This window comes from Salarias fasciatus, chromosome 20 (genome assembly GCF_902148845.1).
Source record: "Salarias fasciatus chromosome 20, fSalaFa1.1, whole genome shotgun sequence".
NCBI lineage: Eukaryota > Metazoa > Chordata > Actinopteri > Blenniiformes > Blenniidae > Salarias > Salarias fasciatus.
Window position 1 is genome coordinate 27,172,512 of NC_043764.1, and position 23,662 is coordinate 27,196,173.

The 23,662-nt window shown below is 46.2% G+C and overlaps 1 protein-coding gene across 1 annotated transcript in view; it reads right to left on the reverse strand.

Moving 5' to 3' along the window:
* magixa (MAGI family member, X-linked a) overlaps positions 1-1,213 on the reverse strand; it is a 30,424-nt gene extending 29,211 nt beyond the window's left edge. The window contains exon 1 of the mRNA XM_030118878.1: positions 1,102-1,213. The gene's annotated coding sequence lies outside the window, so the exon portion shown is untranslated. The remainder of the gene's footprint in view (positions 1-1,101) is intronic.
* Positions 1,214-23,662: the final 22,449 nt, after the last annotated feature.

Below are 23,662 nucleotides of genomic sequence, written 5' to 3' on the forward strand. Positions count from 1 at the left end.
CGTTCACGGCTCAGCTTGCTGTCTGTAACAGAATTACAGACAGACGTATGACGGCAAAGTTAACAGAAATACAGCCGACAGTATGTTTCACTAACCTCAGCCAAAGGTTATATAACCTTTAAAGCACACGAGGAAGAAAGATAATCACTGCTTATATACTCATCCCTAACCAAAGCTCTTCACTATGGAAGCAAAGCAACATGAAGAGAAAATAGTCTGCGTTGGAGCCAAATGGACAAGATTTCCCCTAAATTGTGTTACCATGGAAACGGGAAAGTAGCTACTGGAGCTGCGGTTGTGGTTTCAATACCCACGGTGCACCTGAGTCGGCTTCTTTTCACTTCTCATGTTTCGAACAATAAACTGATTATTCTGGAGCAGGAAGAGAAAACTTGTCCCGTGAACCCCCCCCCTTCGCCTGGGGTCTCACTGTCTTCTCCATCCATCCTCATCATCCTCACCTCCTGCAGTGGACACTGAAGAGGACCGCTCAGGAACACACCGCCTCCTCCTGTGCACTCTTCATCATCTCACTGTACCCCGCTCTTCCTCCTCCTCCTCTTCCTCCTGCTTCTACTCCTGCTGCCATTCATGACAAACGGTCAGAGCAGACAAAGAGCGGCTTCTATAGCGCAGATCCAGCTGCTGGCCACCATGTAAACACACACACACACACACACACACACACACACACACACACACACACACACACACACACACACAGTGTCACCAGTCACAGCAGCTGCTACTCTACCCTCACAGGTCTGCTGTCACTGACACATACACACACACACATATATATATATACACATACAGGCATGTATGCACGTACACGCGCACGGTGCTGGTGCTGGTGGAGGATGGAGGCAGCGCGCGACCCTCCGCAGCCCCCTCAGCCCGGCGGCGGGCTGCGGGTCCCGGCTGTGAATGTGCTGACAGCGCCGTTTGGACCTCCGTCCAAACCGGAGGGGGGGGGGGGGTTTCTCGGTCAAAAACGGCCGCGGCAGCGCGCGCGCATGCGGCACACGCGTGAGGAGAACGAATCAATTACCGGTCAGAGAATTAAAACACAAAGGTGAGGGGCACGAGGCTCTCCGGTACCTTCATAATTCCGTCCGCGTCCCCTCCGGTTCGTCCCCGGTCCGCTCAATCCTCCCCGGGCTTTCAGCGTATTGATCCGCTCCCTCGGTGCTGCTGCCGCCGCCGCTGACTGCGTGCGTGCGTGCGTGCGTGCGTGCGCGTGCACACACGAGAGGAGGAAGAGCGTGCGCGTGACTGTGCGTGATGTCCACTGCAGGTAAAAATGAAAAAAAAAAAAGTGAAAGATCACTCAACACACACACACACACGCTGCCAAGAAGAACGCAGCGTGCACGCGCCGGCCCGTGTGCACGTGACGCGATGCCCCGCAGGTAGGTGTGCGGCAGCTTAATGGAGCTTTACTACACAATGACTGCACCTCCTCCTCCCTCCATCCTCTCCGAGGGGAGAGAGGCTGATGAGGGAGGAAGTGAGTGTGCGTGCGTTAGAGCGTGTGTGCGCGCGCGTGTGTTTCCTTCAGCAGGAAGGAAAAGGGAAGGAAGTGAGAGAGAGAGAGAGAGAGAGAGAGAGAGAGAGAGAGAGAGAGAGAGAGAGAAGAGAGTTTGCCCCACCTACTGAAGGAGGAGTCAGGGTGATGAGGGGGGTATTCAGGGTAATGGGCTGACATCAGCCTGTGTGTGTGTGTGTGTGTGTGTGCGTGTGTGTGTGTGTGTGTGTGTGTGTGTGTGTGTGTGTGTGTGTATGTGTGTACGTATACTCACAGGGACTTGAATCCCTTTGGGAGAGAAACATGACAGTATGAAGTAATCCACTGGATTTTAGGGGCCGTGTGCAGTTTGGGGTTACAGTCAAAGCAGTGTGTGTGTGTGTGTGTGTGTGTGTGTGTGTGTGTGTGTGTGTATGTGTTCACAGACTTGGGGGAACAAAAAATCCAGTAAGGCTAAAGATGTGTGTTGGGTTGGAGTAAAAAAAGAAGGAACACATTATGATTATGGTAATTTCTCAGCTGTCTCTCTCACCGTGTGAGTGTGTTTGTGTGTGTGTGTGTGTGTGTGTGTGAGAATATGTAATATCATAGTAACACATTAAATATCTTTTTTTAAACATCTCCTGTCTGTTCATCCCTTATTTGACCTGCAGGTGGCGCCATTGCCTCACACAGTGAGAGGATGACGTAAGGCTGAAACTTCTCTTGTTACTCTGTTGCTTTAGATGAGAATTTTTCTTGTATAGTATTTATTTATTTATTTATTTATTTAACATGATGTTCCATAATGGGTTTTTTTTCAGTCACCACATGGACTCTTGGAAAAACAATAGTCAGACCCTGCCTATGGGCTATACTTACTAAATTTGACAAAAATCTGATTATAATTCCTCTTATGATGAAGATAATGACAAAAGTAATGTGCTGGATTGGTAGCTGGTTCCACATAATTAAAAAATGTAAAATTCATACATAAACATGAATAAGAGAAAATGCAAGTGTTATAAATGCATTCAAACCACTATCAATCTCGCCAACACATGCTTGTTTTTGGAATACCCAGAGGGAATACGATTCAGTTGAATTCAGGTTTATTTTCTATAGCACCAAAAACAACACAGTCATTTCAAAGACTTTTACAGAGAAAAACCCAACAATTCACTTTGTGAGCACTTGAAGATAGGGTTTAGGGCAAAAATGATGGCTGGATATAGCAAAATTCAACAGATAAATATATGTACACATATATGTACACAGTAGATTTTATTTGGTTATCTCAACCTCAAAACAAAAGAATTAACAAGTCTGTGACAAGTGCTTTGACAGACCATAATCCAAAAGGAATCAAAAACCTACAGTAAACTACAGAAAACCAGTCAAAACCTAGTGTAAACTACAAGGAACGGCCATAAACCTACTGCAAACTAGTCTAAACACAAAGTAAACTACTGAAAAACAGTCCAAACCTACTGGAAACTGCAGGCGAAGGGCCCATTTAAAGTAAGGAAAGCCATTCTATAACTGCTTTTATAACCATCAGTTCAGTTTTCCGAAAACCACCGTCCGTGAACCTCTGTTGGTCTCTTATGATTGTCTGAACTGTCTCTGTCACTGTTTGAGGCGGAACAGGATTTACTCACATTACTACTAAAAGTCTCTGAAGGCATGCCGTGTTTCTGTACTCAAAGGAAAATTAGCTTTACCGCGCGACATCAACCCTGCCCAGCATGAAGGACTTTTCTCTGTCTCTCTCTCTCTCTGTCTCTCTGTCCCTCACACACACACACACACACACACACACACACACACACACACACACACACACACACACACACACACACACGCACACAGTCTCGTATTTCTATCCTTGTGCGGACCTTCCATTGACTCCCATTCATGTCTAGCCCCTAACCCTAATTAGGGGATTCCAGGTCTTGTTCTGAGGGTCTCTGAGCGACGGGAGTAGGACCGTTGGAATCGCCTCGGCGAGCTGTACAACATATCTGGCATTGCCATTTTATACCCGGAAAGTGTATGTGGCATTTATTTCCCTAACCATGGGTCCTAGACAAAAACAGGACGTCTAGGTGAATTCGGGGGATTTTTTACAGTCCGGTGATGTGTCTTTTGACTCTCTAGCACCTATTTTTTTTTGTTGCAGTACCACCATTTTACCACTAGGGGGAGCAATTTGTCTGTCGTTTTCTGGAATATAGTTCCACAATTGGTTCAATCTACCACTGTGAGCCGTAGGAACATGCTAGAGAGCTGGGAGTTGGTTTAAACTGCTGTTAGGGGACTCGGGCTCCCTTGGCCACCGTTTCTGAGTGCCTAGGACCTTTCTACCAAAGATTCCAGAACTGAAGATTCCGTTTCCAGAACTGAAGATTCCGTTTCCGGAACTGAAGATTCCGTTTCCGGAACTGAACATTCTGAAAACGAGCTCCAACTCCGCTCAGGAAGGACCGAGAGCTCTGGCAATGACTTCAAATGAAAGCTGAGGGCCTCAGCAGTGCAATGGAAGTGGTTTAAAGTGTCCAACTACAACACTGTAGATTTTGAATAGGGATTCCAGATTGGTCAAGCCTTGACCGATTCTGGAAGGTGCTGTAACTGAGCTCAGGAAAGAGCTAGAGGTGTGGGATTTACTTCAAATGAAAGCTGGGGGGGTCCCTGACAGGTGTGGTATGATGTCATCTCTGTAAACCTGCATAAAAATTTCACCTCATGAATCAGCCCATAGACTGTATGGTGGGATACAGGGGGATGAGCCTTATGTGTCCTGAGGGTCAGTTGGGTCAATTTCCACCATGAATTTTGCGACCCCTTGGGGAGTGGCAACAACCCCAAACACACAACTGTTGGGGTGGTGACTGTCTGTTTTGGGTGTTTTTGGGCTGATCCAAACACTTTGAGCTTCAAAGATGCAATCTGGAAGGGGATTCCAGATTCCAGATTCCAGATTCCAGATTCCAGATTGGGATTCCAGATTCCAGATTCCAGATTCCAGATTCCAGATTGGGATTCCAGATTCCAGATTCCAGATTCCAGATTCCAGATTGGGATTCCAGATTCGGTCAAGCAATGATAACTCCTCTCAGGAAGGAGCTAGATGGCTGGGATTAGCATCAAATGAAAGCTTAGGACCTCAGCAGTGTAATGGTTGCAGTGTCAAGTCTCAAGTCACTTCTTAAAAATCAATGTCATTTTCTGGAAGGGGATTCCAGATTTAGACATCAAATGACCGATTCTGGAATCTGCTATAACTCCTCTCAGGAAGGAGCTAGAGGCGTGGGACTGGCTTCAAATGAAAGCTGAGGGTCCTGTGAGTGTAATGGTGGTAGTTTCAAGTGTCTTACTTCAATGTTAAGGGTTTTATGGTCAACCCTATGTGTAACCCTAACTCGGTAACCCTACTCCCTAACTGTAACCCTAACAATCCCAAACAATGAGGGCTAGGGTTATGAAAGTTTGATATGTGTCTCCCTCGGGGGTCCCTGACAGGTGGGTTGTGGTGTCGTCTCTGTAACCCTAGCAGAAAAATTTGACCTCATGAATCACCCGATAATGTATATGGTTGCATCCGTGGGGATGAGCCTTGGGTGTCCTGAGGGTCGGTTCGGTCAATTTCCACCATGAAATTTGGAACCCTTCGGGGACTGGCAACGACCCCGCACACGTGTCTCTTGGGGCAGTGACTGTCTGTTTTGGGTGTTTTTGGGCTGATCCAAACACCCTGAGCTTCAGAAACGCAATCTGGAAGGGGATTCCAGATTTCGTCATTCAATGACCAATTCTGGAATCCTCTGTAACTCCTCTCAGGAAGGAGGTAGAAGTGTGGGATTGGCTTCAAATGAAAGCTGAGGGCCTTGCAAGTGTAACGGTGGTACTTTCAAGTGTCTAACTCCACGTTTAAGTTTCAATGACACTTTCTGGAAGGGGATTCCAGAATGTGTCATCCAATGACCGATTCTGGAATCCTCTGCTATAACTCCTCTCAGGAAGGAGCTAGAGGGCTGGGATTAGCATCAAGTGAAAGCTTAGGACCTCAGCAGTGCAATGGTTGCAGTGTCAAGTCTCAAGTCACTTCTTAAAAATCAATGTCATTTTCTGGAAGGGGATTCCAGATTTAGACATCAAATGACCGATTCTGGAATCTGCTATAACTCCTCTCAGGAAGGAGCTAGAGGGCTGGGATTAGCATCAAATGAAAGCTTATGACCTCAGCAGTGTAATGGTTGCAGTGTCAAGTCTCAAGTCACTTTTTAAAAATCGATGTCATTTTCTGGAAGGGGATTCCAGATTTAGACATCAAATGACACATTCTGGAATCTGCTATAACTCCTCTCAGGAAGGAGCTAGATGCGTGGGACTGGCTTCAAATGAAAGCTGAGGGCCCTCCGAGTGTAATGGTAGTAATTTCAAGTGTGTAACTTCAATGTTAAGGGTTTTATGGTCAACCCTATGTGTAACCCTAACTTGGTAACCCTACTCCCTAACTGTAACCCTAACAATCCCAAACAATGAGGGCTAGGGTTATGAAAGTTTGATATGTGTCTCCCTCGGGGGTCCCTGACAGGTCTGTTGTGGTCTTGGTAAGATTCGGTCAAGTAATGATAACTCCTGTCAGGAAGGAGCTAGAAGGCTGAGATTGGCATCAAATGAAAGCTTAGGGCCTCAGCAATGCAATGGTTATAGTTTCAAGTGTCTACCTGCACTTTTTAAAAATCGATGTCATTTTCTGGAAGGGGATTCCAGATTTAGACATCAAATGACCGATTCTGGAATTATCAACCCTAACTCCTCTCAGGAAGGAGCTAGAGGGCTGGGATTAGCATCAAATGAAAGCTTAGGACCTCAGCAGTGCAATGGTTGCAGTGTCAAGTCTCAAGTCACTTTTTAAAAATCGATGTCATTTTCTGGAAGGGGATTCCAGATTTAGACATCAAATGACACATTCTGGAATCTGCCTTAACTCCTCTCAGGAAGGAGCTAGAGGCGTGGGACTGGCTTCAAATGAAAGCTGAGGGCCCTACGAGTGTAAAGGTGGTAGTTTCAAGTGTCTAACTTGAATGTTAAGGGTTTTATGGTCAACCCTATGTGTAACCCTAACTCGGTAACCCTACTCCCTAACTGTAACCCTAACAATCCCAAACAATGAGGGCTAGGGTTATGAAAGTTTGATATGTGTCTCCCTCGGGGGTCCCTGACAGGTCTGTTGTGGTCTCGGTAAGATTCGGTCAAGCAATGATAACTCCTGTCAGGAAGGAGCTAGAAGGCTGAGATTGGCATCAAATGAAAGCTTAGGGCCTCAGCAATGCAATGGTTATAGTTTCAAGTGTCTACCTGCACTTTTTAAAAATCGATGTCATTTTCTGGAAGGGGATTCCAGATTTAGACATCAAATGACCGATTCTGGAATCTGCTATAACTCCTCTCAGGAAGGAGCTAGAGGGCTGGGATTAGCATCAAATGAAAGCTTAGGACCTCAGCAGTGCAATGGTTGTAGTTTCAAGTGTCTACCTGCACTTTTTAAAAATCGATGTCATTTTCTGGAAGGGGATTCCAGATTTAGACATCAAATGACACATTCTGGAATCTGCTATAACTCCTCTCAGGAAGGAGCTAGAGGCGTGGGACTGGCTTTAAATGAAAGCTGAGGGTCCTGTGAGTGTAATGGTGGTAGTTTCAAGTGTCTAACTTCAATGTTAAGGGTTATATGGTCAACCCTATGTGTAACCCTAACTCGGTAACCCTACACCCTAACTGTAACCCTATACCCAAAAAAGCAGGTATGTTGTGATGACATCTCTCTGACCCCTAAAGAAAAACTTTGACGTTCACCACAATAAGCATGTTCCCTGTGGGATTTGATCCCACAAAAGTTGGGTTGAAAGCCATAGCATAAGACCACTCAGCCACTCAGTGCCATGAATTTTTCGCGTTTGGAACTTGTACTTATTTTTTAAGCTTTGTGTGGAGGGGGGCTGGGATAATGACCCTCCTAACCCTTGGGGTCAGAGGTCATTTAACCCTAGTTTCCAAACAATTAGGGCTAGGGTTATGAAAGGTGGCTGTCGGTTTTGGGTGTTTTTGGGTGTTTTTGGGCTGATCCAAACACTTTGGGTTTCAATGTCTCTTTCTGGAATGCAATGCCAGCTTGCTTCATTCTGGTGACAATCTCTAACTTTGTCCAGGAAGGCCCTAGAAGTGTGGGATTGGCATCAAATGAAAGCTTAGGGCCTTGGCAGTACAATGGTAGTGGTTTCAAGTGTCTAACTTAAATGGTAAGGGGTCTTTGGTCAACCCTATTTGCAACCATAAGCCCTAAGCCTTGACCCTAACTCCAGTCAGGGTTTTTATTGGCTTCCAATGACAGCTTAGGGCCTTAAGAGTGTAATGGTGTTCCTTTCAGGTGTGTACCTGCACTTTTTAAAAAACGATGTCACATTCTGGAAGGGGATTCCAGATTTAGTCATCCAATGTCAGATTCTGGAATCTGAAAGGTTAGGCTAAGTTAGTTTAATAAAACACTTTGCCTCAGTAACACTAAGTCTCCACTGCTCAAGATGCACCACAATAAGCATGTCCCCCGTGGGGTTTGATCCCACAACCTACTGGTTGCAAGCCATAGCATTAGACCACTCGGCCACTCAGTGCTATGAATTTTTCGCGTTTGGAACTTGTACTTATTTTTTAAGCTCTGTGTGGAGGGGGGCTGGGATAATGACCCTCCTAGCCCGAGGGGGTAGAGGTAATCTAACCCTAGTTTGCTGACTATTAGGGTTACCGTGATGAAAAATTGATATGTGTCTCCCTGGGGGGTGCCTGACAGGTGTGTTGTGGTGTCATTTCTCTAACCCTAGCAGAAAAATTTGACCTCATGAATCAGCGTATAATCTACATGGTTGGTTTGGGAGGCTGATGCCCCACTGAGTCTGGGGGATTTGCAAGCTCTCCCAGGGGTCAAAATTAAACGTTGACCGATCGACACGAGGCTCACGTATGTTCATCGGGGGAGCCAGGGTATCCAGTGTGAGAAGTTTCAGCCCTGTGCGACCCTCCTGACCCTATCGGTCAAAGGTCAACGGGGTGACCTTTCCCATAAGGCCTTGAGCCAGGGAGCTCAAATTCGCTGTCATGCATCGGGGCTGGCAGCACATCCACGGTGTGCGATCTCAGCCCTCTAGGCCACCCGGAAGTCTTTCGGGAGAGCTGAAGGCACTCGTTTTCAAAAACGCCTTAACCGAACATATTTTGTGCGCCATTTTTGAAATACTTGAGCAAACGAGCTCAAAGTGGCATCAAAATGACCGTCTCTACACCCCGCTGATGTGTGCCGACAGTGGTGGTTGTAGCTGAAACGGAAATACCCGAAAAAAGCACGTTTCTGTATTTCGCCATTTCACGTTTTTATTTTTTAAAAATCAACGGTGATAGCCAGGGGGCTGAGACTTTCAGGGTGTCCTCGGGGTCCCATCCCACACCTGTGATAAAATTTTCAGCCCTCCGGGACATGTAGAAGTATGTGAAATAGGCAAATGCTAACGTTTTGTGGCTAAAATAGGAGCTAATTTCGCTATTTACATTAATAGCTCCCAAACGATGACAGCTAGCCGGCTCAAACTCGCACACAAGGTGTGTGGTGACCTTAGGCACCCATCGATATGGGGCAGCCCCGCCCACCGCGTGGAATTACTGCACAAAGTGGGCGGGAGCAGAAATTAGCCGTTAGCTGCTAACCCTAACTTCCAGCTTGAATAACTCCTAAACGATTAGGGTTAGGAGGATGGGGGTTGGAGGCATGACTCCCGGGGGGGTCCCTGACAGTTGTGTGGAAGGGGATCCCTCCAGCGCATAAGGAAGCCGCGTGGTTGTTGCATTTAGCATTAGCCACCGCTAACGAATACGGAGTTGAATAACTCTGGAAGGGGAGGGGCTAGGAGGGTGTGGCTTTAACAGCTGACTCCCTGGGGGGTCCCTGACCTGTATGTAGGACCTCATCCCTCTGCTGCCCTCCTAGCCCCGCCCAATGACCTTTTACCTCAGGAGCGCGTTTAATTGAATAACTCTGGAAGGGGAGGGGCTAGGAGGGTGTGGCTTGAACAGTTGACTTCCAGTGGGGTCCCCGACAGTTGTGTGCGATGGCATCCCGATCGGACCTTTGGATCTCCTTCAAATCATGTTTTTTCACTTTTTTCAGCGAAATCTCATTTCAGAGAGGATTGGGAGGCTGATGGCATAGTAACCCTAGAGGATCTGTAGTCTGTCATAGGGGGTGAAAATTAACGCTTTGCCCGATTGGCACGAAACTCGGGGAGCTTCATCGGGGGTGCTGGGAGAGCCGCTGTGTGGATTTTCAGCCCTCTGGGACCATCTTGACCCTAGGGGTCAAAGGTCATCTAACCCTAGATCGCAGACCATTAGGGCTAGGGTTATGAAAGTTGGATATGTGTCTCACTGGGGGGTGCCTGACAGGTGTGTTGTGGTGTCATTTCTGTAACCCTAGCAGAAAAATTTGACCTCATGAATCAGCACATAATCTATATGGTTGGATCCGTGGGGATGAGCCTTGGGTGTCCTGAGGGTCGGTTGGGTCAATTTCCACCGTGAAATTTGGGACCCTCGGGGACCGGCAGGACCCCCGCACACATACCTCATGTGAGGTCAGGGATCCCCTCATCACTCTAAGGGATTCCCCCAGAGGGTGAAAACAACGCATTGAGCTAGAGACAAAAAAACGCTAGATCCTGCATCGGGGCTTCCAGGGCATCCATCCTGTGAAGTTTCAGCTCTCTAGAATACTTTTTTCAAAAAAAATCCATCCGTTTTCACTTGCCCTGCAGAAGGCCCGAAATAAAGCCTGAATCATAGCAAAATCCCTCAACGCTTTGACCGATCGGCACGATACTCGGGAACCTGCATCGGGGGAGCCAGGGTATCCATTGTGAGAAGTTTCAGCCCTGTGCGACCCTCCTGACCCTATCGGTCAAAGGTCAACGGGGTGACCTTTCCCATAAGGCCTTGAGCCAGGGAGCTCAAATTCGGGGTCATGCATCGGGGCTGGCAGCACATCCAATCTGTGCGATTTCAGCCCTCTAGGCCACCCGGAAGTCTTTCTGGAGAGCTGAACGCACTCGTTTTCAAAAACGCCTTAACCGAACATATTTTGTGCGCCATTTTTGAAATACTTGAGCAAACCAGCTCAAAGTGGCATCAAAATGACCGTCTCTACACCCCGCTGATGTGTGCCGACAGTGGTGGTTGTAGCTGAAACGGAAATACCCGAAAAAAGCTACTTTCTGCATTTCGCGTTTTCACGTTTTTATTTTTTAAAAATCAACGGTAATAGCTGGAGGGCTGAGACTTTCAGGGTTGCCTCGGGGTCCCCTTCTGCACCTGTGGTAAAATTTTCAGCCTCCCGGGACATGTAGAAGTATGTTAAATAGGCAAATGCTAACGTTTTGCGGCTAAAAAAACGAGCTAATTTAGCTATTTTCGTTAATAGCTCCCAAACGGTGATAGCTAGCCGGCTCAAACTCGCACACAGGATGCGTGGTGACCTTAGGCACCCTTTGATATGGGGCAGCCCCGCCCACCGCGTAGAATTACTGCGCAAATTGAGAAGGAGCTTAAATTAGCCGTTAGCTGCTAACCCTAACTTTGAGCTTTAATAACTCCTAAACGATTAGGGTTAGGAGGATGGGATTTGGATGCATGACTCCCGGGAGGGTCCCTGATGGGTGTGTAAAAGGATATCCCTCCAGCGCGTGCACAAGCCGCGTGGTTGTTGCATTTAGCATTAGCCGCCGCTAACGACTTTGGAGTTGAATAACTCTGGAAGGGGAGGGGCTAGGAGGGTGTGGCTTTAACAGCTGACCCCCAGGGGGGTCCCTGACCTGTATGTAGGACCTCATCCCTCTGCTGCCCTCCTAGCCCCGCCCAATGACCTTTTACCTCAGGAGCGCGTTTAATTGAATAACTCTGGAAGGGGAGGGGCTAGGAGGGTGTGGCTTTGACAGGTGAGGCCCAGGGGGGTCCCCGACACCTGTGTGGAATGGCATCCCGATCGGACTTTTGGATCTCCTTCAAATCGTGTTTTTTCAATTTTTTCAACGAAATCACATCCGAGAGCAGATTGAGAGGCTGAGGGCATACTGACTCTAGAGGATCTGAAGCTCTCCCAGGGGGTGAAAATTAACGAATTGACCGATTGGCACCAAACTCGGGGAGGTTGATCGGGGGGGCCAGGCCTTCCGCTGTGTGAAGTTTCAGCCCTCTGGGACCAACTTGACCCTAGGGGTCAAAGGTCATCGAGCCCTAGTTCGCAAACGATTAGGGTTAGGGTTATGCAAATTTGATATGCGTCTCCCCGGGGGGTCCCTGACAGGTCTGTTGAGGTTTCATATCTCTAACCCTAGCGTAAAAATTTGACCTCACGAATCAGCGCATAGTCTATATGGATGGATTGGGAGGCTGATGAGGAGCATTTTCAGCCCTCTGGGAACCTCGTAACCCTAGCGGTCAACGGTAATCTAACCCTAATTCCATCAACATTAGGGTTAGGGTTATGGGAGTTGGATATGTGTTGATACGCGATGAGCCTTGGGTGTCCTGAGGGTCGGTTCGGTCAATTTCCACCGTGAAATTTCGGACCTCTCGGGGACCGGCAAGAACCCCATACACGTATTTCTTGGGCTGCTGACTGTCTGTTTTGGGTGTTTTTGGGCTCATCCTAGCATGTGGAGCTAACATGGCTAAGGATTCCAGATTCGGTCAACCAATGACCGCTTCTGGAATCAGCTATAACTCAGCTCAGGAAGGAGCTACAGTGGTAAGATTGGTGTCAAATTAAAGCTTAGGACCTCAGCAATGCAATGGTGGTGGTTTCAAGTGTCTAAATGCAACTTTTTAAAAAACGATGTCACATTCTGGAAGGCAATTCCAGATTTCGTCAACCAATGACCAAATCTGGAATCAGCTATAACTTTGCCCGGGAAGGAGCTAGAGGGCTGGGATTGACTTCAGATGATAGCTGAGAGCCTCAGCAGTGCAATGGTGGTGGTTTCAAGTGTTTAACTCCACATTTAAGGGTCAAGGACTTATTCTGGAAGGGGATTCCAGATTTGGTCAACCAATGACCGCTTCTGGAATCTGCTCTAACTCGGCCCAGGAAAGAGCTGGAGGGCTGGGAGTGACATCAGATGACAGCTGGAGGGTCCCTGACAGGTGTGTTGTGATGTCATCTCTCTACACCATGAATAAAAATTTGACCTCATGAATCAGCCCATAGTCTATGTGGTTGATCGGTGGGGATGAGCCTTGGGTGTCCTGAGGGTCAGTTTTGTCAATTTCCACCATGAAATTTTTGACCTCTCGGGGACCGGCAACAACCCCATACACGTATTTCTTGGGCTGGTGACTGTCTGTTTTGGGTGTTTTTGGGCTGATCCAGGCACTCAGAGCTTCCGAGACGCAATCTGGAAGTGGATTCCAGATTCCAGATTGGGATTCCAGATTCCAGATTCCAGATTCCAGATTCGGTCAAGCAATGATAACTCCGCCCAGGAAGGAGCTAGAGGACTGGGCTGGGCTTCAGATGACAGCTGAGGGCCTCAGCAGTGCAATGGTGGTGGTTTCACGTGTCTACCTGCAATCTTAAGGGTCAAAAACGCAATCTGGAAGGGGATTCCAGATTCGGTCAAGCAATGATAACTCCTCTCAGGAAGGAGCTAGAGGGCTGAGATTGGCATCAAATGAAAGCTTAGGGCCTCAGCAGTGCAATGGTTGTAGTTTCAAGTGTCTACCTGCACTTTTTAAAAATCGATGTCACATTCTGGAAGGGGATTCCAGATTAGGTCAACCAATGACCAAATCTGGAATCTGCTCTAACTCTGCCCAGGAAGTAGCTAGAGGACTGGGATTGGCTTCTACTGACAGCTGGGGAGGTCCCTGACAGGTGTGGTGGGGTGTCATCTCTCTACCCCCTGGATAAAAATTTGACCTCATGAATCAGCCCATAGTCTATGTGGTTGGATCGGTGGGGATGAGCCTTGGGTGTCCTGAGGGTCAGTCGGGTCAATTTCCACCATGAAATTTGGGACCCCTCGGGGACTGGCAACGACCCCGCACACGTGTCTCTCGGGGCGGTGACTGTCTGTTTTGGGTGTTTTTGGGCTGATCCAAACACTTTGAGCTTCAAAGACGCAATCTGGAAGGGGATTCCAGATTCCAGATTGGGATTCCAGATTCCAGATTCCAGATTCCAGATTCCAGGTTGGGATTCCAGATTCCAGATTCCAGATTCCAGATTCCAGGTTGGGATTCCAGATTCCAGATTCCAGATTCCAGGTTGGGATTCCAGATTCCAGATTCCAGATTCCAGATTGGAATGGGATTCCAGATGCGGTCAAGCAATGATAACTCCGCCCAGGAAGTAGCTAGAGGACTGGGATTGGCTTCCACTGACAGCTGGGGAGGTCCCTGACAGGTGTGGTGGGGTGTCATCTCTCCAGGACCTCTAGAAATGTTTGACTTCACCAATCGGCCCCCGCTCTCTAGCGTTGATCCGGGCTGATGAGCTTTCTTTGTCCTCAGGGTCGGTCGGGTCAATTTCCACCGTGAAATTTTTGACCCCTCGGGGACCGGCGGGACCCCCACCCACGCGTTTGTGGGGGTGTGACTGTCTGTTTTGTGTGTTTTGGGGCTCGTCCCAACATTTTTGGCATTTCGGGTGAAAATCCCACATGGCCGGGTTCTCTGATTTATTTAGAGTCATTTTGGTGAAAAACATGGGTTAGCCACTTGAAAACTGAATTTTAAAATGGTTTTCTAACTTTTGATGGCTCTCTAGCGCTCAAAACATAGTGGTCAAAATCCGGAATTGAGATTCCGGAATTGAAAAAACCGGAAACGGAATTTGCAGTTCTGGATTCCAGATTCCAGATTCCAGATTCCAGAATTGCAAATTCCGGATCCGGATTCTTCCGTTCTGGAATTCCAGATTCCTATCAAATCGACGGTGTCCCCTAACCCTGACCCTTATCCTAACCCTAACCCAAACCCTAAAGCCTAACCCTAAAGAAATGTTTTTGCACTTTTACTTTTTTCAGTAACAACAACATGGTCAAGAAAACACTGTTTCCCCTCATTAGGACCGGAAAAAGGTCCCCACAAGGCACGTCGTGCCAGGTTTTCCTATGCTTGTGGGGACCAAATGTCCCCACAAGCATAGAAAAACATGCGTGCGCGCACACACACACACACACACACACACACGCACACACACGCGCGCGCGCGCAAAGCACCTTATATTGTCAAAAGTCAAAACCCAATCCAACCCAAACCTCGGTCAAGTCCAATCCTCGGAATCAGATCCAATCCAGACTTGAGAGGATCTCTGAAGGTCTCTCTCTCTCACACACACACACACACACACACACACACACACACACCTTTTAATTTGTTTGAGGCTTAATTTTCAATTCCAGCACAATGTCAAGAAGAAACTTCCTCCTCATTCACGTCCCCTGGATTAGCCTACACTGCCGACACCTCCTCCTCTCTCCTCCGGCCTTCTCTACCTTCCCACCTCCTGTCTGCTCCATTCTACACCTCTTTGTTGTCTGTCTTTTTTTGTTGGTGTGGTCGGTCAACCAGTCAGTCAAGTAATAGAGTAACGGATTACATGTAACGGCGTTATGTTATTAGGATAAAAAAATGTAACTGTAAACCGTTGCAGTACAAAAAAAAAAATCTGTAATACAGGTATATCTGATAAACACAGGGATAACTGAGTGGGATTAATTTTGAAAATCAGACGGAATATACCAGTTACAACAGACATACGCACCATATACAGACATTGTGACACTTTACGGCACTTTACAGCACTTTACGGCACAAACCTTGACATCACCATAGATATGTATGAATAGACACCGCAGACATATAAAGAATAGACGCTGCATCGACTGCTATCGTCCTCTCTACACTTATATGAATGAAATGCCGTGGATTTTACCACCTGCTCCTGCAGTCATGGCTGCTCACAGGGAGATAAATGCTTCTTTGGCTGGAAACTTGGACATCATTTTGTACAATGCAAATTATTCCTCCCAGCTGTGGAAAATGCTCTCTACATCCAGGGAATCCACGTCAAACCTGAAGAACCATCTACAGGTATCAGTATAGAGGGTTTTCACCGACGTCACGACTTGGGCGGTACCCTCGCTGCGCCGCCATATTGGAGATACTCAGTGTAAACAATCATACTGACAGTAGTCGAGATTGTGTGTTATGGAACAATTTGAGTGCGTTCAGCCATGTCGAAAGCTCGTCAAAACTGACTGAAGAAGCAAAGGAATATCGGGAAGGCCTTGGGTTACAAGAGAAAGCCTGATATTTTGAGATGCTATGGTTTATTGGTGGTAAAGAGCCGTAGGAGTTGGCTCCCACCTCCTGGACCCTCACTGGGGACCAGCACTTTCGTAGGGGTTGGGGTTCTAAATAACTGATTAAAACACAAATATTACCAAGCTGATGGCTACAAATAGTGTGATAGCTGAAATATGTTTTTTTTTTTTTTACATAAAATACTTTAAAAATCTAGCACAAAAGGTTTTCTTCAGGAGTAATACATGTCTTAAGGCTGGGTACAGAAAAATTCAAGTTTCTGTAGAAGCTAAACGTTTATGAGTGATCAAAGTAACATATGAAGTCATTAATGAGCTTAAACTGTTGCACTCTGTTTCACTTACCTGACAAGAAATGTGCCGAACAAATTCGGATGTTGTCCAGATTTTTCCCTTGTAGATCTTGGTTAAGCTTTGCTAACCACAAGCGCTTCCGTTTCTCTGATAGTTTTTGGCATTCCTCACCCAGGTTTTTTATAACTTTTGGAAGTCTATTCATTCATTCATTCATTCATTTTCTACAACTTATCCCTTTCGGGGTCGCGGGTGGCTGGAGCCGATCCCAGCTGCTATGGGCGAAGGCGGGGTACACCCTGGACAGGTCGCCAGTCTGTCGCAGGGCGACGTCTATATAATTCCAAATGTTTTTCTCGGTCTGACCTATTGGTACAACCAATGACACGGCAATAATTTACCATTTTTCTTGATAACGCTCTGGATCTTCCTTAGGACTCGTGCTTTGTTGTGATACGAAGTACCTCCAAGATGGCGACTTCCGGATCGATGACGCGCCTGATGACGTGTCGAGAAAACCCTCTATAATACTCACCTGAACTCAAAGTGAGCAAAAGTTTTATTAGCTTGCTAAACTGCCAGTAAACTTCCTGTTGAGAACTGCAGCCTCACCAGGCTGAGCTCAGAAAAAAATCAGATGAAGGCAACAATATCTTCAGTCTGTATGGAGGATTTACTGGAGACTGCATGTGACCTTCGACCACGGAGGGATTGGGCTCTGAACTCTTGATATGCATGGCAAATGTGTCTCAACACTGTCAATACAGTATAACTACTAGTGGAAATCAGTTTGCAACTGATGGTGTTTATCCTGAGTTAGAAAGAAAGAAAGTCAGATTGTCAGCCGGTTTAGAGGTTAAAGGTCATTTTGTTGGTATTTTTTGGGGCTGAGCACAGAGTTCAGCATGTATTCATAAGCTTTTGTGTTTGCTGTGTGTAGAGTCTCTCTACACTGAGAGGATGACACATTGTATTTTTCTTTGTCTTTATTTTTATTTTTGCTGGTGAAGTAATCTAAAAGTGACTAAAAGTAATCTGGTAAGTTACTTTTTATTGAAGTAATTAGAATAAGTTACTGATTACATTTTGTTGACAAGTAACTTGTAATTACACCAGATTACATTTTTAAAGTGGCCCTCCCAAAACTGCACGCAGGTATGTTTGTGCATGAGCATGCATGTGTGCGATGGCGGTGAATGTGTGGCTATATTTGTTTTACTGCATCACGTTTTTCACTGTATTACAGAGGGGCAACAAGCATTTAGTCCACTGATTGTCCACTGATTGTCTCTCACTTAAAATGATGACATAGGTCTGACATTTTCACCATAGGTAGAAGTCAACTGTGAGAGACAGAATGTGAAAAAAAAATCCAAGAAATCACATTGTAGGATTTGTGAAGATCTTATTTGTAAATTGTGGTAGAAATTTTTTGGTCAATTAAAGCCGCAAGCGGCATTGGACGGGACCTCGCCCTCTGGCAAGGTGGCCCGACTGAGGTCGTCCTAGTACCTTGATGACCGAAGTCCAAGTCACTGGGAACCTTGCTCCTCCATAGACTTCCAGCACCCTCTCACCCACTAACATGTAGCTCTTAGCATCTCCCATCCACTAACATGTAGCTGTTAGCATCTGTCATCCGCTAACATGTAGGTGTTAGCATCTGCCATCCGCTAACATGTAGCTGTTAGCATCTCCCATCCGCTAACATGTAGCTGTTAGCATCTCTCACCCGCTAGCATGTAGCTGTTAGCATCTCTCATCCGCTAGCATGTAGCTGTTAGCATCTCTCATCCGCTAGCATGTAGCTGTTAGCATCTCCCATCCGCTCACATGTAGCTGTTATCATCTTCCATCCGCTAGCATATAGCTGTTAGCATCTCATATCTCTCACCCGCTAGCATGTAGCTGTTAGCATCTCTCACCCGCTAGCATGCAGCTGTTAGCATCTCTCACCTGCTAGCATGTAGCTGTTAGCATCTTCCATCCGCTAACATGTAGCTGTTAGCATCTCCCATCTGCTAGCATGTAGCTGTTAGCATCTTCCATCCGCTACCATGTAGCTGTTAGCATCTCTCATCCGCTAGCATGTAGCTGTTAGCATCTCCCATCCGCTAACATGTAGCTGTTAGCATCTTCCATCCGCTAGCATGTAGCTGTTAGCATCTCCCATCCGCTAACATGGAGTTGTTAGCATCTACCATCCGCTAACATGTAGCTGTTAGCATCTGTCATCCGCTAACATGTAGCTGTTAGCATCTCCCATCCGCTAACATGTAGCTGTTAGCATCTCCCATCCGCTAACATGTAGCTGTTAGCATCTCCCATCCACTAACATGTAGCTGTTAGCATCTATCATCTGATTCAGCGGGGGCCACGGCAATGGATTGCAGTGCGGGAAGCTCCATTGCCGTGGCCCCCGCTGAATCGGTTGGATTTAAATAACTTCTGAAGGAATCCAAGCTGCACCATGTTTGTCTGAGTGAGTATATGAGCAGGCACACACCTATAAATAAGGTCCAGGTATCAAAAAAACCGGAGTTGCCCTTTAACACTGTTGATTTTGAAATTATCCCTGTGCTTTGTTAAAAATGTCATATTTTGCAAAAATATGGGGTGTGAGGCTCTTATTTTGATAGTCATGTCTGCTCCACTATGTCAAACACCAATATATCCATTTGAGTGTCAGAGTAGCGTTATTCCATACATCCCATTGTCTGTCTGTGCATCCACGTATCCAGCCATCCATCATTTATCCACCAACTTAAAGACTGATTTCAGGTGTATGGTGTGTGTCAGGTGATATTTCTGCAGGGTGACAGCTGTTTGGACCATTCCAATGTGTTTCAAGTGTTGCTTCCTCAGTGGCTTGCTGCTGCAGGGGCACTGTTGCTTCAGTCATGTGTGATTTGTGGTCACGGAGCGCCATCTACTGTGAAAAGCAGGTACAACATGCAGAATGTTTTACAGCTGGTCCCAGATCAGCCTATGCCCATATATGGCTTAAGTAGGTCACATGATGTTAGAGTGTGACTCGGCAGACACACAGTTTCTCTTTGGTCAAAACAGCTGGGGAAATGCATTTCCGTGGACCAAAGTGAGCAAACAATGTCAGAAAGTGATAGGCAATTTAGTTGTCTTTCACTGTAGAGCTTTTCAGAGCAGTCAGACTTATAGTTTTGAAACGGGAGGCTTAATTGATGAAGAAGGTGAGATTTTTGAGCAAAATTTGAGCAAAATTTTGAGCAGAAAGTGTGAATGACGGACTTCCTGTTGCATTTAGGTCATAGGCACGAGTGAGAAAGTTGTAGATCTCGATGAGAGGAACGCGTGCATATGTTTCTTTTCTCTGTACCACACTGTGAAGGGTGAAACAGTCCATATTAGTGGTTTTTGAGTGAAAAGTGTTTTGAGGCACATTTGATTTGACAGGAAATAACGGACTTCCTGTTGGATTTAGGTATAGGTATGTCTCTTGGTAAATTGTAGAGCTCGATGAGACGAACTCATCCATGTTGATTTTATTTCTCTGCGACATTCGTGCGGGTCGCACTGTCCATTGTAGTGTTGCAAGTGCGTTTTCAGACTTCAAACTTTAAGGGTTAATAAAATCCACACCCTGAGACTTTTGAAAAAGTTTTGATCAACTTTGTGAGAGACACTTGTCCTCTTTTATTTGGCACCACCCTGACGTCTCCACGACAAGCGGTCTCGGAGCAGATAATTTTTAAAGGAGGAGTCATTTTTTGCCAAATTTTACACTGTACGGGAAATACGGGACTTCCTGTACGATTTAGGACATTTTTGTCAATGAGAGATTTTTAGATCTTGAGGAGACGAACGCATCCACATCAATTTGATCTCTCTACGACATTCCTAATGGTTGCTGTGGCTATTTTACTGTTTCTAGGTGGCGCTAGAGAGCAGATGGGCTTATGGGGTTAATTTTTCCACCATATAAAATTTTTCGCGAGTCAGGATGTGCTTGCCAAATTTGGTGAGTTTTCGTGCATGTTTAAGGGGTCAAAATTGCGTCGAAAGACGGTGTCAGTATAATAATAATAATAATAATAATAATAAGAAACGAACGAAGAACAATAGAGGCCTTGCCCTCCAGGCAAGGTGGCCTCAGTTGAGGCCACCTCGCCCTCGGGCTCGGTCCCTAATAACTGTCTAGGCCTAGCTAGGTTGTTCCCCTTCCAAACACAAAGAGTTGAGTTTGCGCCAAAAAGTTCTATTTTGGTTTCATCTGGCCACATGACATTTTACTAATCCTCCTCCGCAGAGCTGACCCTGGGCATCAGTGACCAAGGAAGCATGCTGAATTACTGTCCCAAAATATAGATTTCTTGAACAGGCTGCCCTCTGCCAACACAACAGTCATGGCTGGTTGTAAAGTTTTTATGGTGAGGCGCTTCGCCACTCTTCAATTCCAGGGTGTTTATAAACCCGATTGCGATGGCCGACTTTAAATTTGCCCCAAGCCGCAGCCATTGAACAGTGCTGGTTGTTTTAATTTCATGCCATTCATATATAGCTATTATTAATCAGTGACTGGTGGATTTTCTACTGAGACCTGCCTCCTCGGGGTGAGTTAACACTATAAATAAAGGTCAATTAAAATAAATGATTGGCGCAACTCACTTGCATGAACAACCGCATGAAAGTCAGTCACTAATATTTGAATGAAACCAGCTGGTGTCAACATCCGTACTCACTCTGGTGGGCGGATCAGGAGGTGGAGGTGGGTGCAAACATGTGGGACTGTTAGAACCTGTTACTACAGTGTTCATATACAGTACTTCTGGTCAGGACTGCAGATTGATGGAATACTGTGTCCATCAGGTCAGAGATGGGAGGATGCAGGGCAGTGTGTGTGTGTGTGAGTCACTAAGCTTCTATATTAAGCCGTGCATAATCCTTGTGGTTGCTGCTGAGAGGATTTGCCTCCTTCTCTCACTCGTTTGTTATTTCTATCCGAATGAGGAACAAAATCAAAAGAGAGTCAAATCCTACACAAGTTAAAAAAAAAAAAAAAAAGAAGTAAGGAGTCTATCCATCCATCTAGAAACCCTCCCTCACCCTGGACAGGTCTCCGGTCCATCTCAGGGTGAACACACAGAGACAGACAGCCATCACACACACACTCACATTCACACTGAGGGCCAGTTTAAGGTCACCTATTAACCTCCAATTCATGTTTTGTGGACTGTGGGGGGAAACTGAAGTACCTGGAGGAAAGCCACTTACTCATGGGGACAACATGCAAACTCCACACAGAAAGGCCCTGGACCTTCTCGCTCTGAGGCACCAGAGCATCCACCACATTTGATAAAATAAGATATTCTGACCTTTTTTCCCTTCTTCAGTCACACTAGCAGGGACTTTGACGATCACCGAACAAACAAGAATGAGAGAAAATACAAGACAAGAAATAAACAAAGCATTTAAATGTGCATTAAGGAGTTTTTCAACTTTAAAAATACTTATTTTCCACTGTAAATATGTTACAAATGTTTGATGGTGTGTACAATGTGCCCTGACATATTCATTGTAAGTACCGCTAACAGCGCTAAATTGTCACTTGAAAGTTGCAGTGCCGGTCCGGCACCAGAATTTTTTTGCTGAGAATTTCAGATGATGTGACGTAATGCGCGCTCCGGCTGACCTGATTTACTTAGGTTTGGTTTTGTCCGCCATTACTCCGCCAGATGCTTAAAGCTCGTGTCCGGAGTTTCAGTTTGTTTCCAATGTATGTTTCATTTTTTAACAGAGCTTAAATGTGTCAGTCTGGTTCGATACTATAATATAATATTAGCATAAAGCAATATAAAAATGTATTTATGAGCTCCGCCTTCGTCTCATAGACCCCCATGTTATCCGAAAAAGCGCCGGTCGGCTTCAGCCAATAGATTTCGAGCTTCCGCTTTGTCATGCTGTCAATCAATGTGTGCACGCAGCCAGAGAGCACGTGCACTCGCCCAGGCAGAGGTGAGTTAGCAACGCAGCAGCCGCCGCGCTTACCTTGGATATATCCACTGTCTGCTGAACATCCACCGTAAACAGCTAAACATGTAGGATGCTGTTGGACTCAGAGGCTCTCATTTTCACCCGACAGATAATGCGCATGCACAATTAAAGGGGCGTGGCTTGGTCGCTTATGAAAGCAGAGGGAGGGCGGAACCTCGAGACATTGGATTAAAAAAACCTCTCTCTTTCAAAACTCTGGACACGAGCTTTAACGAGCAGCAACCACGCAGTATTGAGGATGGATCTTCCAGAAAATAAGAAAAGAACGGTTTCTAGCCCTGCCACAACTCCAGCACAGACCCCACCAGGCAAAAGAAACTGAAATTTTACTCGAGCGCTACTAAAAGAGCGAGGAAGGAGATCCCCTCTTCCATGGACACAAGCCACAGACACAAGCGTTTCATTAAGCTGCAGTTACGCCCAAGGCCTGCAGGGGCCGGTGTTTCGCATAAAACGTGCAAACTCCTTAATGCACCTTTAAAGGAGCAATTACTGCAATAACATGCAATGAAATTGGTTTAAAACATTTTTCAAAGAAAAAGAAACTGGACCTTCAACATTTCAATCCAATTCAATTCAGCTTTATTTATATAGCGGCAAATAGAACACAATCATTTCTAGGCACTTTTTCAGAGAAAACCCAACAGTTCCACATGAGAGAAAGCAAGAGCGAGAGCCTACAGGAGGAAGAGAGTTCATGACATGTAGTAGTGAGAAGAGAAGCTCAGTGGAGGCCCTCCAGCAATCTTAACCTATTGCAGCTTCACTAAGAAAACGGTCCAGAGAGGCCTGGACCAGCCCAAACTGTAAGCTTCACTAAATAGAAAGGTCTTAAAGCTGCAGTACTCGATTTTTTTTTCTTGGTTTGTAGTAAATTTGGCTTTACTGTCATAGAGTGTGATATAACAGTAGTCATTTAGCTCAAAAAGTTTCATCGGTGAGCTCTCTCATCCTTATGAATAAGCATTTTATCCTGGCGAAACCCGGAAGACGAAGTCACTTCGTCTTTGCCCGGACCGGGTCCTGATCCTCCAATCAAATTTCGAGGTGAGGAGGGGCGGGCTTAGCACAGGCAAAGCCAGCTCCCAGCTTCATCTACAGAGTGCATGCGCGAGCGACCGGTGAACCAGAGCGCCGCAGCAAACAAAACACGTCTCACGCTGCTTTGACAAGCGACTGCATGAAGCTATCAGGCTGTAGCTCGTCTACTCTTTCACACTGACACACAAAGTCACTGAAAAACTGGTGGACGGAGAGAGCAAACTCTGTCTGGAGGGATGAGAAAGTCTGCCGACAAAAGTGAAAGTGAAAGTAACTAATCGCTCGGGTGCAGCCCCCACAATTCAGAAACACAAAAAAAAAGTCAAAATAAACTTTGATACTAAATAAAAACAGA